We start from the raw sequence: 15,753 nt of genomic DNA, 5'->3' as shown, positions 1-15,753 counted from the left end.
TTATCACCCTGCTGGAGAGAACCACAGCACCCAGTGATAAGTAGGTGTCCGTAAATGCCTGACCACAAATGAACACGAACCAGTACTCTTTCCCTTATATTGCTGATCTCAGCTAGGATCCTGTTGTCCCTAACACTCTGCCTTTTTTATGTCACTTAACTGCCCCCCCCATCACCCTTATCCCCATGGCAAGAAGTTTTTAAAGGAACTGGGGGGAGAGATGACAGAAAAAGATCTCTAGATCTGACCACGTAAAAATTCAGGACACCATAAACACAAGGAAAAGGCAATCGATAAACTGAGAAAAATATTTGTAACAAATATGACAAAATTTTCAAATAAGAGATGCCATTTTTAGCTTTACACTTGGCAAAAATAAAAGTCTTGTTTTTAAACATACTTAATGACAGTCTTATGGAAATTATTTGAATGGAGAAAAGCCTCTAGAAAGAAAGTCAACATTTTAATAGTGATTAGACCAAAGTTGTGGGATTGGCGGGAGGGGGCTTTTTTGTTAAGTTTTGTTCTTTTCCAGTTGTTTATGATAAATAAGCATTACCTATCGAATCATAAGGGCAAAGCAACAGATACACCTTTTGCTGACTTTCCTGTAAGGTAAGTAATCCATGTTGGTAAGGGGGTAAGATGAAGGTGTTGGAGCATAAACTGGTACAACCTTCCAAGAGGGACACCAATTTAACAAGAACTTGAAAAAGGTTGATATTCTTTCATCTAACTTCTACTTCTAGTCATTGATTCTGATGATTAGAATAAAAAGCAGCTATGAAATCAAACAGAAATGGAAGCAATTTACATACAGCATTATTCATTGCAGAGGTTTTTAAAACTTGGAAACAACGAAAGTGTCCAATATTGAGGATATAGGTTAAATCAATTATGGCATGGTCATAGAATATGCAATCATGGAAAATACCACTTGTAAAGAACACTTAAATAAAATTAAAAATGATGATATAATGTTCAGTGTAAAAGGCTCACTACAAACTAGGTAAATAGTGTGGTCTTCAAGGTGTGTACATGCGTACATAACAAGAGGCTCAAAAGATTCTACCAATAGGTTAACAGTGAATATCTTTAGGTTTATGAATTAAGGTTGCTTTTAGGTTTTATTCACAACTACCATGTATGTTTTTATAATCAGGAAAAAAATCATTTTTAAAAAATCACTTTTAACTAGTCACAGATTGCTTAATAGTACCACTTAACGTCACAAAGGTACATGACTTGGACCCAGCAGTTTCACCTTCAGGAATGTATTCCTCACATGTGTGAAGTAGTCCACATACCCGATTATTCACTACAGCATTGTAACAGCAGAATCCTGAAAACAACTCGAATGCCCAGCATAGAGGTCTAGTTAAATTATAATACAGACTTACAATAGAATATTCAGCCATCCCAAATATGAATGAGGAAGCCCTTTATTATTCTATTCTATCCTTTTACATTACTAATAATAGTAAATATTCTATATTATTATTTTATTACCATTATTCTGTACTAATATAGAATGCTCTCCAGGATAGTGAAAATAGCAAGATAAGAACAAGGCATAGAGGAAACTTCTAATTATGTAAAAAAAAAGTTGAAAAGAACATCCATCTATGTGAATAGACAGACTTGTATATAACTACCTCTATAGACACTTGCTTCTGTAGGCATAAAATAACACTGAAAGTTCACAAGAAACTTGGAACACTAGTTTTTTAAAAATGGAAATGTTTTACTTTAGATGCTTTGGTACCTTTTTTTTTTATTTTTAATTTTTTTAAGTCCAGTATGATTAACATCAAATCAACAACAGTATTGCCTATTCAGTAATAAGTAATGCACAAAATTAAACTCAAAACGAACAACCACTTGTTCCCTAGCATTGTTGTTCAGAGCTTGCACTGTGGATTCAACTTGCCTCATTTTATTTTATTTTTTTTATATAAGATTATTTATTTATTTATTTATTTGACAGAGCCCAAGCAGGGAGAGTGGCAGGCAGAGACAGAGGGAGAGGTAGACTTCCTGCCAAGCAAGGAGCCTGATGCAGACACTCAAATCGACTGAGCCACCCAGGTACCCCTCAATTTGCCTCATTTTAAATCCCAACTACAGTGTTTGGTGACAGTGTAGACATTAGGGAAATTTCTTAATGGTTGTAAGCTCAGTATCCTCAGTCATGAAATTGTTGAGAGTCATGAAATCTTGAGATTGTTAGAAGGATTAATGCAATTATTAAATGAGGATTAAATGAGATAATCCATGTAAAGTGCTTTATTGTATACATATAATACGTAACATATCATTATTCCTTGACTGTCCTGCAGATGGCTGGCTCACAGGGCCACTGGAATCTTCCCTGCCTCCCCAGTGTGGAATGCTGTCACTCCATAAGACTGAGCAGATTAAATGAATTAATACATTTGAAATCCCTGAAACAGTGCCTGGTTCATAGGAAAAGTTAACAATTGTTATGAACAGAAACATCCGTTAAAAGGGCATTCCCTATTCTTTCCTCACATCTCTAAACTCATGGGCTCCCTGTATTTCAATAATTGTATCTTTCCTAGAATTCCTATGTAGAGGGGTGCCTGGGTGGCTCAGTTAAGTGGCCGGCTCTTGATTTTGGCTCAGGTCATGGTCTCAGGGTCCTGGGATGGAGCCCTGTGTTGGCTTCCATGCTCAGTGGGGAGTCTGCTTGAGGATTCTCTCTCCTTCTGCCCCTCCTGCTGCTCGCTCACTCTCTCGAAAATAAATATATATATATTGAAAAAAAAGAGAATTTCTATGTAGAAACCGGCCTGTTTCAAACCTGCCTATTATTTTCCCATACTGTTCTGCTCTGGTTTTAAGTCTCAAAGTATCTGTTCCTTCATCACTTCAAAAAATTGTAAACCTGCTTGTTTTAGAGGTCTTTCTTGCATTGTTTTATTATCTTTCGCTCTTGGGTTGCAAAGTCTCCCGTTTGTTGCAACTGCTGACTGCATGTGGCAGATTCCCTCACTTGGGTTCATAAATGTGTTGCAAGCCCATCCTTATTGGGTTTCTGGGAGCACCCCGTACTCAGACCTAGAAGTGTCCCTTTCCCATGGTTTCATGGACCTTCAGGTCCCCCTCCAGTTCTGGACACATTTTTACATTCATCTCTCCACTTGGAATCCCCATGCCAGACAAGTGAGAGGAACGTCACATCTTCCCTTGGGCCAGAGCCAGAGGTGGAGTTCTTCCAGACCTGCTTCCTTAGCTAGGCAGCCTTTGTGACTTGGAGCTTTCTTCAGGCAGGCACCTCATTTCCATCTCCCTGCAAACAGCCTGAGGCTGGACTCCCCTCGCAGGCACGAAATCTCAAGCACCACCACCCAGTTGTGATATCTTAATAGCTCCTGCCTTGAGCTCCACCACGTAATGGTTGCAGCGCACTTCGCGGAGAGGGAAAACATCCATGACTCCAGGACTATACTGATAGCTGAAGAGAGAAATAGGTCCAGGAGCTTCAAGATGAGGCTGGGAGAAAAAAAAGCAGTGAGTGTCTGGCCCAACCAACCTCTTGGAAAATCAGTTTTCAAAAGCAAATGACACAGCCCTGTGGAAAAGTTCAAACACCTCTGTATTGTTTAAAAGAAAACCACAGGCCCCAAATGGCATCACTTAGACCAAGTCACCAAACGAGGGCTCAATACCTAATCTAATTGCAGTTTCAAAGTCCCCCAGAAGATAAGTCCTAACCAGGCATTCAGGAATTTTCTGATCAGCACCAACGAGGTAACCTGCCACATGGACCGTCTCTTTCCCCCAAAGGAAGATGAGGTAATCTGCATGGTAGGACCCTATGCTCTTCCCCCATAGGAAAGTGACCTTGCCTGGAACAATCCCGGTCCTTTGCTAATAACTTTCTTGCCCCATCCTCCTTCCTATAAAAATCTTCCATCTTGTGCAACTCCTCAGAACATCTCTCTGCTTGCTAGATGGGATGCTGCTCAATTCATGAATCAGCTAATAAAGCCAATTAGGTATTCAAGTTTTTTAAAGGTTTATTTACTTATTTGGGAGAGAGAGAGCACAAGCAGGAGGGGCAAAGGGAGAGGGAAAGGGAGAGAGAATCCCAAGCAGACTCCCCACTGAGCTAGGAGCCTAACACGCGGCTGGATCCCACAACCCAGAGATCACAACCTGAGCCGAAACCAAGAACTGAACGCTTAACCAACTGCGCCACCCAGGTGCCCCAGATGTGCAAATTTACTCAGTTGAATTTTGTTTTTTAACAGTACTGAAAAGAGATTTGGAGGAAATATACCAAAAGGTTAACTGAGCGGGTTTTAGTGTTAGGGGAATGAGTAACTTTTCTTTCTATTTGTTGGTATTTTTCACATTTTCCATTCCCTTTACCTTGGGGAAAAAACATCATAAGCCATTTTTATTTTATTATTATTTTTTAATTTATTTGAAAGAGTGAACGAGAAAGAGAGAGCACGAGCAGGGGGAGGGACAGAAGGAGAGGGAGAAGCAGACTCCCCGCTGAGCAGGGAGCCAGAAGTGGGGCTCGATCCTGGCACTCCAGGACCATGCCCTGAGCCGAAGGCAGACACTTAATCGACTGAGCCACCCAGGTGCCCCCATAAGCCATTTTTAAAAGTGGTTTTCCAATCTGCTAGCGGAAGTTTGCTGAGGTGAAAACAGAGGACCACTTTCTCCTGTCAGAGGCTGGGGGGCAAATAAAGCAGCTGCGGGAAAGATTGAACAAGCCCTGTGCTGGGAGATGGAGGGACTGGGTTGGAGTCCAAGCTCTGTCACATATTTGCTAGACCACCCTTGGAAGTAGCATCTCTCCGCATCTTCTTTTCCCCCTAGTAAATGGAGATTGTCAGTCAGTTCATTCATTCCACAGTGGTTTATTGATCATGTGCCATGTCCTTGGCTCTGTTTGTGGGGTTGGGGCTGCCACAAAGAACCAGACAGACATACACCTGAAGTTCACGTCCTAAGGCAGAACTGTCCAATAGGACTTTCTAGGATGATGGAAATGTTCTGTGTCTGCACTATCCAGTATGGTAGCCACTAGACCCATGGAGCTACTGAACCCTTGAAACGTGAGCGCTTCTGAGGGGCAGACCTTTTTAATTTACGTGTAATTAAATGTAAATAGCCACATGAGGCTAGCGGCTGCCCCATCGGATTGTGCCATGAAGAGCAAATAATGCCTTTTGCCCCGTCTCATAGTTTGTGAGAGGGTCAAAGCAATGTAAACGCGGGGCTGTGGGCGTCCTCACATGTGAGGATGTGTCGTGCCTCTGTCAGACAGAGCGAGCCGCAGGACAGAACTCAGCTGTGGAGACCTTTAAGAGCAGGAGGCTGCCGTGATGGGCCTGGGAGCGGAGGAAAACGCTCGAAGTGGCAGGCGCGTGGTCTGGGGTCACCTGCTGCGCGGGCAAGAGGCGGTCTCCCTGGGGAGCCCAGCGTGTACGGTCGAGAACAACGGGGAATTAGTTCTGTCCCAGGGACATCTGACTGCTTGCTGGCTCCCATCTCTCTCCTCAGTTGGCCCTGGGCCCCTCCGTGGCTTTCTCCCCCATGGTCAGATGTCTGCAGTTCAACTTGCCTTGAAACGGGGCCATGCCAGCCCATGTGCCCTCATTCCGCACATCCCCACCCTTCCCTCGGCCGCCCTGAGCGCTTCATTCCAAATCAAGCTGGCTTTCCGCTCAGCCAAGAACACAAGGGCGGCAGGCTGCCTTCGTGCTTTGCCTGACCTGGTGCTCCGATTACCTTTTCCTGGGTTTTCAGGGGCCTCGTTTGCTCTGAGAGCACCCTTTATAATATACTGGACGCCTTTTCCACAATACCTACCTTCCCCCACTAGCCCTGCTGAAGGGGAGGCCCTTGGGCCACGGGCCCTGCTGCCCCCCTCCCCCCAACCACAGCTAATTGGACCAGAGGTAAGTGCGCGACCCCCAGATCGGCCAATCTAGAGGTTTGCCGGCAGCCTGTGAGGTGGCCTGACTTGAAAAGGTGGGCTGAGCCTATCAGATGCTTCCTTGCCGGGACTCGTACAGAAATGCCCAGAGACTGAGGGAGTTAGCAGTGGGAGATAAAGTTGAAAAGAAGTTTTGAGATGTCATCAGGACTCGCAGAGGTCATGGAAAGCCTGGCCTGTCGGGAGGCAGCCGCGCAGAGGAGATGCGGAGGGGTGATGAAAGAGAACAGCCGACCTGATGCCTCTGCAGCTCGAGTCCCAGCCCCTGTAACCGAAGACACCTGAGAAACCTCCTCTGGGTAACTTGTCATGTATCATAGATCAGGTTTCCTGGAAACGGGCTCTGAGAAGAGTCGCATGAGGAAGAGGTACCAGGGAATGCTTTCAAGAGATCCGCCCCGTAAGAAGGTGAGGGAAGAAGAACTGCACTGGAGGAAACAAGATGAAATGCAGCTGCAACTGAGCCTTGGTTGATCCTGCAGGGAATTCTGGAGCCATGATGGCCCTTCAGAGTTGTCCCAAAATTAAGGCAAACGGGCCGGGCTTTTTGATCCATGCATTAGCCAATCCTTGGCCATGGACCACCCCTAGGAGGGTGCATAACCTGGAGGTAGGCAGTTCCCAGCCTCTGAAGGCAATTTCCATTGAAGTGCATGGCTGGGAGCCCTCAGCAGCCACTCTTCCCAGCCTCTGGGGTACAGGAGCAAGGACACTAAAGAAGGGATCTGTGCTGAGTAGCAGGGTACTTGTGTGACATGTCTTAACGCGCACGCGCGCGCGCACACACACACACACACACACACAGTTCCTTGAAGGCAGAGATTATGTGCTGTTGTGTTTTTCACTTCTAGCCTAGCACCTGGCACAGGGTATTATCAGAGTCAGAGTCAACAGATACATTGAGCATCTCTCCTGTGCCAGGCGTTGTGCTAGGCACATTCCATGGATTATCTCACAGAATCCTCAAAATGATACTGTGCAAATCTTTTGAAAGGACAAAGAGCACCGTTTTACAGAAGCAGAAATTGAATCTCAGAAAGTAACTTGCCCAGTCAGCCAACAAATAAGAGCAAAAGTAGAATTTGAATACAGGATTTGACCCAGGGCTCTGAGACACCACTTATGGCCAAGAGAGCAAACTGCCTGCCCAGTACCCATTCTCTTCTTTTTTCTTACTGACGGAACCCTGATTTTATTTGGGGATGACTTGTTATCAGCTAAAAGGTGACATTTCCCAGGCATTCCGTATGTTTAAAGGGGGGTCCATTGCAACACCAATAGAAATCCTTAGCTGAGACTTTGAGAAAATTTTTGACTCCACTTGAAGACTCACCCTCGTCCATTCCCACTCCTGTCCTCCTGCCTGAAAGTTGACACGAGGTCTAAAGCTGCAGTAACCATCTTGGGACTTGGAAGACAGAAGCCATACTCTCAAGTTGGCAGAGCCGAAAGGCAGAACTGTGAGACATCAGAGAGTTTCCATGCCAGTCTTAGAAGGCCTGCCTCTATCTGTTTAAGCCCCTTGTTAGTTTAGAATCCACAATTCCTTACAGATATATTAGACTTTGTTTAGTATTCTGTCGTCTTGTAGATATAACCCAAAATTGTATTTGGATTCCACGGTCCATGAAACTGCATGATGAAAATACACTTTTGCCACAGTTGGAAACTGTATTAGGCAAATATGGTTTTTGTTTTTAACATTAGAATGTTTCGTTCCCACACTAACATATAACATCTGATCAAAGTAATAGTAGTAACACCCTACTTTTATTTAGCTCCTTGTGGAATGTGCATTATCTAATTTGGTCTTTGTAACAACTGTGCAAAATAGGGAAGTGCTACTCTTCCCAATTTATTAATGAGAGAAATTGAAATTCAGAGATAGCAGGTCAGAGAATCTTCAGGTCTTTGGACAATAAAAGACCATAAACAGTTGGATCATGTACATTTCATAGCGGATATCTTTCTGTTCTTTCTTCTGTACCAAACAGAATCCAAACTTCTTAGATGGCATTGAAGGCCTTTACAACCAGGATCCCATCCTAGCTCTTGTACGTGATCTCCTGACATGAATCTGTATCAGATACTATTGCTCCCACCTAAAGGAGGAGTCATGGGATTGACAATTGAGCATTAGCCTGGGATCCCTCCAGAAAGGGAGACTGAAACAAGAACTTGAGTTCAGATAATTTATTTGGGAGTTGACCCCAGAAGTGTGAGGTACAAGAGAAAGTGAAACAGGAAAAGAGGAAAGGATAGTTGAAGAGTATGTTATGTGAGTCACCACTGGGGCCATTGGGCCTCAATCTTGCCGTGGGCCCCCCTGAGGAACACACAGGATGCTTCTTGGAATTGTCTGCTCTAAAATCCACAAGGAGGGACGCCTGGGTGTTTCAGTTGGTTAAGCGACTGCCTTCAGCTCAGGTCATGATCCCGGAGTTCCGGGATCAAGTCCCACATCGGGCTCCCTGCTTGGCGGGGAGTCTGCTTCTCCCTCTGACCTTATCCCCTCTTGTGCTCTCTCTCTCTCACTCTCTCTCTCAAATAAAATAAATAAAATCTTTAAAAAATAATAAAATTTAAAAAATAAAATCCACAAGGAGAAGTATTTATCCATTGACTCCCATCCCCCATTATATGATGGCTGCCCCAGAAGCCCTAAGCTCCCCCACCCTTCTGGGCTTCTGACCCCCACACCCTTCCCAGGAGCACTGGAGAAACCAAGGGACAGAACAATGAAAGGTGTAGAGCTTGTCCTTGAGGTGAGATGCTGTCAGGCCAAAGTAAATTAAAAATCCATACTGTTTTTGGTTCTGATTAAATAAGATCCTGCTAGATGAATAATCCAACAGACAACAGCTCTAAAATCTGGGCATGATGCAAAGAACAGCTCCCTGAAATCACTAGAAGGGGGAATAGAAACCAGGCAGATTCTGGGGCAGAATACACATGCAAAGCAGGGAAATTATACAACGTGACTTCCCATTTTCATAATGTCCAATTTACAATGTAAAATAACCCAATGTGTAATGAACCAGGAAAATGGAACACATTCTCAAGACAAAGCAACTGAAAACGGCTCCAAGATAATCCAGATGTTAGAACTAGAAGACAAGGATTTTTCGATGGCTGTTATAACTACTCAAAATGGAATAAAACAAAATATACTTTTGATGAATGAAAAGGTAGAAAATCTCAACAGGGAAAGAAAAATCAAAATGATTTTTGAAATGGAAATTCTAGAAATTAAAAACACAGTATTTTAATTTTTAAAAATGCAATGGATGAATTTAAGAGCCAAATGAAAAGAACAGAGGGAAGAGTAAGTGGACTTGAACATAGAGCAATAAAAATTATATAATATGAAGAACAGAGAGAAAAATAAGTTTTCTTTGTTTTTTTGTTTTGTTTTGTTTTTTTTAAAGAAGCGACTCAGGGCCTGTTAGATACTATCAAGCGGTCTGACATATGTAATTGGAGTTCCAGAAGGACAGGAGGGGAGGAGAATGGAGCAGAAAAAAACATTTGAAGAAATAATGGCTGAAATTTCTCCAAATTTGATTAAAAACATAAACATCAAGATTCAAGATGCTCAATGGACATCAAGCAGGATAAACACGAAGAAGGCTATGCTGAACCACATTATAGTCAAGTGTTTAAAGCCAAAGATAAGGAATAAATCCAGACAGTGGCAAGGATTATAACAGGTTATATACAGGAAACACTGTCTCTGTGGACATCATGATTGTGTGCACAGAACATCCTAAGGAATATACACAAGAAGAAAAACTATAAAATAATAAGTGAATCCATCAAGATCAAAGGAGTCAAGGCCAACATACAAAAATTAATTGCATTTCTACATACTGATCTGAGAAATTAGAGAATAAAATTAAAAAATCAACTCTATTTGTAATACACTATAATATACTACAATCGAGTCACTGAGAGCCTAGCATAAAGGTAGACACAAAAAATCAATGGAAAAAATAGAGATTTTAGAAACAGCCTCATTCTAACATGGTCAATTGATTTGACAAAGAAGCCAAGGCATTTTAAGTGGGGAAAGGATAGACTTTTCAACAAGTGCCTACTGGAACAACTGGATATCTGTATGGAAAAAAAATTAACTTTGACCCATATATCAAACCACATAAAAAATTAACTCAAAGCATTCATAGATCTAAATGTACAAGCTAAAACTATAAATCTCCTAGGGAAAAGAAAAGGGGAAAAATGCTTGTGACCTTGGGTTAGGCAAAGAATACACAAAACCCAAACTTTTAAAAAATTGATGAAATGGACTTCATCAAAATTTAAACTTTTGTTCTTTGAGAGATATTATTAAGAAAACTAAAGACAAACCACAGACTGGGAGAAAATATTTGCAGAACATATACGTGACTGGAATCAGAGGTTTAGAGATGTGATGTGGTACGCAAGTACCTAATACATAGAGCTTAAACAAGTGGGGATTTATTTTTCTCACATAACCAGAAATCTAGAGGTGAGAAATTGATGGCAATGGTTTGGCTGCTCAATGATGCTATCAGAGACACTGACTCCTTCTCTTTTCTCCATGCTGTTATTGGCATGATATCTTCATCATGTTTCTTGCCTCATGGCTCAAGATGGCTGCCACAGTTCCAGTCAACACTTCCATCACATAAAGCAGGAAAAGGGGAAAAAAAGACAAGGAGCCATACCTGCTGCATCTCTCTTCTTTTATCATAACAGCAAGAGATTTTTCCAGAAGCACCCTTTAGCTGACGTCTGCTTAGTTCTCACTGGCCAGGAAAAAAAGTCACATGGCCATCACTAGCTTCAAGGGAATTTAAAAAGTAAGGAACAATCTTGTCATAATTGACCTAAATCTCCTTGTCATGATCACCTTGGCAATGGTACTACAGACACCTCCAGGATCTAAAATCAATGATCTAGGGGCGCCTGGGTGGCTCAGTCGTTAAGCGTCTGCCTTCAGCTCAGGTCATGATCCCAGGGTCCTGGGATCGAGTCCTGCATGGGGCTCCCTGCTCCAGGGGAAGCCTGCTTCTCCCTCTCCCACTCCCCCTGCTTGTGTTCCCTCTCTCACTATCTCTCTCTGTCAAATAAATAAATAAAAATCTTAAAATAAATAAATAAACAAAATAAAATAAAGGATCTATTAGCAAGGGAAAAGAAGGGTGACTATATATTAGGCAGTCAACTTACAGTGTCTGTCACTTCACCCTAAGCTCAGGCCATAAAGAACACTTTTATTTTCCAACATATTCCAAGCCCTTTTGTGTATCCGTTTCTTTGCATCTGTTGCCTGAAAAGACCTTGCTCTTTGTCTTCACCCAACAAAAGCCTTCTTAGCCTTCAAAATGCAGGGCAATTTTACTGCAATAAAAATATATATTAAAAGGACCCCGGGCGCCTGGGTGGCTCAGATGGTTAAGCGTCTGCCTTCGGCTCAGGTCATGATCCCAGGGTCCTGGGATCAAGTCCCGCATCGGGCTCCCTGCTTGGCGGGGAGCCTGCTTCTCCCTCTGCCTCTCTCTCTCTCTGTCTCTTATGAATAAATAAATAAAATCTTTAAAAATAAATAAATAAATAAAAATAAAAAAAATAAAAAGACCCCAAAAATTTTTTTTAAAACTGGGCAGACATCATCTCTTTTGGAATGCCTTTCTCTCTCTCTCCCTAATGTGGATTAAATATCCGTCATCAGGAATGCCTGAACTCCCTGCAAAGCACACCTGATGGATTGTCCGTGAAATGAAAATCCAGCTACTTGCTTTCCTCTTCACAAAATGGTACCAAATCAAGAGAAATCTTTCAATGGCTCTCCATTTCCTGATTCTAATCCCTGCCTGATGCTTGGTGGCATTTCTGCCATTTGATTCTTGAAGACACCCCGAAATCCTTAAAATTCTTATAATGAACTTCCCTTTTTGTTTATGCTAACTCAAGCCCGTTTCTGTTACTTGAGTCCAAAGAGTCATAATTAATACATGATTCCTTGCTCACTGGTATCATAGCATTACCTGCGGGGGCAGAGACAGTACTCAGGAAGAGTCTGTGAGCTCCCCTTCATTTCCCAGATTCCACAGAGGGTAACTTAGGGGTGGTCACGTGACCCAGGTCTAGCCAGTGACCTTTGAACAGAAGTGATGTGCGTTATTTCTGGGCCAAGGCAGTTAAGAGCCAATGTACCTCTTTATCTCTCCTTATCCGACTCTGACAACAATGGGCTGTATATGGTGTGGCTATAAGAGGGAAGAGGGCTTCCTAGAATATGATCCATTTGAGGTCAGTGTCAAGTGTTCATTGTATGACTATAGTACGAGCCCCTACAGAGCCTGGGACAAGTGTGTGAAATATGTGCTGGATGAATTATGAGTGAATGAATCATTCCACCTGATGTTTTAATTAGGAACCAAAGAGAAACTTCTAGAGCTGGAAATTGAGCCTAGAATCTTCAAACTCCAAGCCGAGGGCTTTTTGTGGTCAGCCGTCATCGTTGCGAGCAGATGATGGGAACTGTGAATTAACTCCAATGTGTGGCAATTCAGATACAGGCGGTCTACGTGCAGCTTTCTAGGACAATTATTCTGGAAAGTCATTTCTGGGAAAGGGCCCAAGAATTTATGCACAGCAGAGGAGAAAGACTTCTTTAAACATTGACTACTTCTGTTGCTCTGGTCATGAAACTCTGAAAACAACACAAGTCAGAAGCTTCCTAGGGGACAGAGGAGCATCTGTCCTTTCAAAAAATTCAACATTCCCGTTAAAAACTCTGCTACTGGCTACCTTCTACATGCCTCTCCAGATCACTCTCTACCTTTCTGCTCTGCGTTTCCGAATGCCAACCAGTATGCACTGCAGTCCAGGAGGTTTCTGTCTAGCAGGATCTATAGCAGGAGCTCAGAGGAGGGAAGTGAATGACTCTTTCGTGGGCTGTTGCCCCAACTGAAGGTCACTGCTCTCTGTTAACCCCTTCCTTGCCTCCTCTCTTCAGCCTAGGGACTGTACCAGCTCTACTGTTTCTGTACCTCAGGTCCTACAGCATCCCTTGGGGTTCCCTTACACCCCCATACCTCTGTAGTTAATCCCTTTATCGGTAAGCCTTCCGTGAACTATTCTGATTTGAGGGTGTCATCTCTTTCTTATTGAGACCCTGACGGATAGACTAACATTTTCCAGATTATAGATTCTATATCCTGATTACATTTTTACATGCTTAGTGTGGGCCTTTCAGATAGAAACTGAAGAAGAAAATAAAAGTCATCCTATAATCCTACTCCTAAAGATATCTAAGGCTTTGGAGCATTTCTTACCAAGATTTTTCAGAGCACATGTTACGTGGGTTGTTATTGTTTTTGTTTGTTTGTTGCAGTAAAGTATAAACAACATAAAATTTACCATTAGAACCATGTTTAAGTACACAATTCAGTGGCACTAAATACATTCACAATGTTGTGTAACCATCACCATCATCTACTTCCAGAACTTTTTTTAAAGACTTTTTTTTTTTTCTTAAAGATTTTATTTTTAAGTCATCTCTACACCCAGCACTGGGCTCGAACTCACAACCCCAAGGTCAAGAGCTGCATGCTCTACCAATTGAGCCAGCTAGGTGCCCCAACACTTTTCTTTTTCTAGAGCAGTTTTAGGTTCACAACAAAACTGAGAGGAAGGTACAAAGATTTCCCATATACCCCTGTCTCCCCAGATGCATAACCTCTGCCATCATCCTCCCCTACCAGAGGGGTACATTTATTACCAGTTGATGAACCCACACTGACATGTCATAATCACCTAAGTTCATAGTTTATGTGAGGGTTCGCTCTTGGTGGTATACATTCTGTGGGTTTGGACAAATGTATAATGACCTATACCCGTCAATGTAATACATACAGAATATTTTTCACTTTCCTAAAAATCCTCTGTGCTCCACCTAGTCCTCCCTCCCCATCTTACATTTGCTTTTTACACTATTTATATCTCAGTGTATATATAATTTCATTAACACCCTTGCACCACGAACATTTCTTGGTGTCATTAAAGTCTTTCTTACATGTCATATTTCAGAGTTCTATACCATAATGTAACATGATTATTTTTTCCATGTCCCTATTTAGGTGATTTCTATTTTTTTGCTATCATAAATGTCACTGCAATGGCTATCCCAATTCATAGGTCTTCATTCAAATTTCTACTTACTTCCTTAGGTCCTTCAAAGTTTTTACACTGAAGTAATGCCCAATATATCGTACACACTAGAGGGAGCTTGAGAGTTCTCAAAAACAATAGTTTTCTGTGCCCCGATGAAGAATGAAAATAACCTGCCAAGACTGGCAGAAATATTAAATGCATCTGAGGGCTTCCCCTCACCACTGGCAAAGCTATGCCTGATCTCACGAGGAAACAATGTGAGCATTTTCTTCCGAGGCCCGGGCCCATCTTGGGTCAGGAGAGCAGAACTCAGTTGGTTATTTTGACTGATGACAAGTGTGGTCACGAATCTTTAGATCTGTCGATGACCAATGGGTGACCACAAAGGCCACACTCAGTCTGCAAAGAGGACTTTGAAGGCGGGCCCCACCCCAGCCACAGGGAGCCACTGTCCCCGGCCAGCTCCCAGAGCCCCGGGGGCCAGACGTTGTGGAACTAGTCGTACTAGCTCCCTTCAGTTGTAGTGGATGTTATCTGAAAGATGGGGGGAAGGGAACTGTCCAGAACCGAAGCTCAGGGTCACCAGCCAATAAGTGGGTGGCAAGCTGTGTGACTGGGACTCCTGAACGGACTTGGAGGAGGTGGAGGCAGGGCCCTGAGCTCGCCAGGCTTTAGATCCTCCTCTGCAGCCCCTCCCACCTTTTCTAGATGGTTCCTTTAGCAGAAGAGTCTGACACAGGGAGAGCCCGCCGCCAGCACCCAGACAGCCAGCAGTGATTGGGCAAATACAGCTGAGAATGTGGAATAGGGGAATGTGGAATACTGCTGTGTCAACCCTCCATCCCCTGAGGATTAAGATGGCACTCTCTGTTGCCCTGGGACCACGAACTTTGCTTCTTCATCCTCCTGCTCATCTTCCCGGGGATGGGCCCCTCCTGGGTCATCAGACTTGACTTGCTCATTTGTGCAGGAGATAAACTGAGACCTTCTTTCCTTAAAACTATAAACGTAGGAAGTTTTGACTGTGTGCTAGAGTACTCTCGGGTACCTAGGAAGGCATTTTATAGGATGTTTATAGTCGGCAGAAATAGGAAGCTTTGGGGAAAGGGGGATCTAGCCAGGCTCAAGGACCCATACCGTCAAATGCTAAAAGCAACACAGATAGGGTAAGAATTTTCCTTAAAAAAAAAATCTGTAGTTCTCAATCTTAACTGCATTAAATCACTTGGAAAAAATTTTAAATTAAAACAAAAATTAAATTCCCACTCCCAGAAGAATCACATCAAAATGTCGAGAGGTGGGACCCATTCATCTGTGGTTCTTGGAGTTCCCAAGGTGATTCCAGTGTGTAGCCCGGATTGGGAATCACTGGCCTTAAAAAGAACAATGAAAGAAGGCCAAGGCTTTAATGGATTGATGGCTATATAAACTTAATAACCCGATCTCTAGTCTATACTTAGGTATTTTATTTCTTTAAATCTTGCTTTGTAATGCACTCTGGCCTTCATTGACAAAGCCAGCTAGACATCTATAAACAAGTTATAATGTTAATAGTTAAATTTAACGAGGGAAAAATCCCCTGTGTCACCGTGCTCTGGGAGCTATCC

The sequence above is a fragment of the Mirounga angustirostris genome, unplaced genomic scaffold (genome assembly GCF_029215605.1).
Source record: "Mirounga angustirostris isolate CCGP_5_RB_7025 unplaced genomic scaffold, mMirAng1.0.hap1 SCAF_15, whole genome shotgun sequence".
Taxonomy (NCBI): Eukaryota; Metazoa; Chordata; class Mammalia; order Carnivora; family Phocidae; genus Mirounga; species Mirounga angustirostris.
This window is presented reverse-complemented; position numbering follows the sequence as displayed.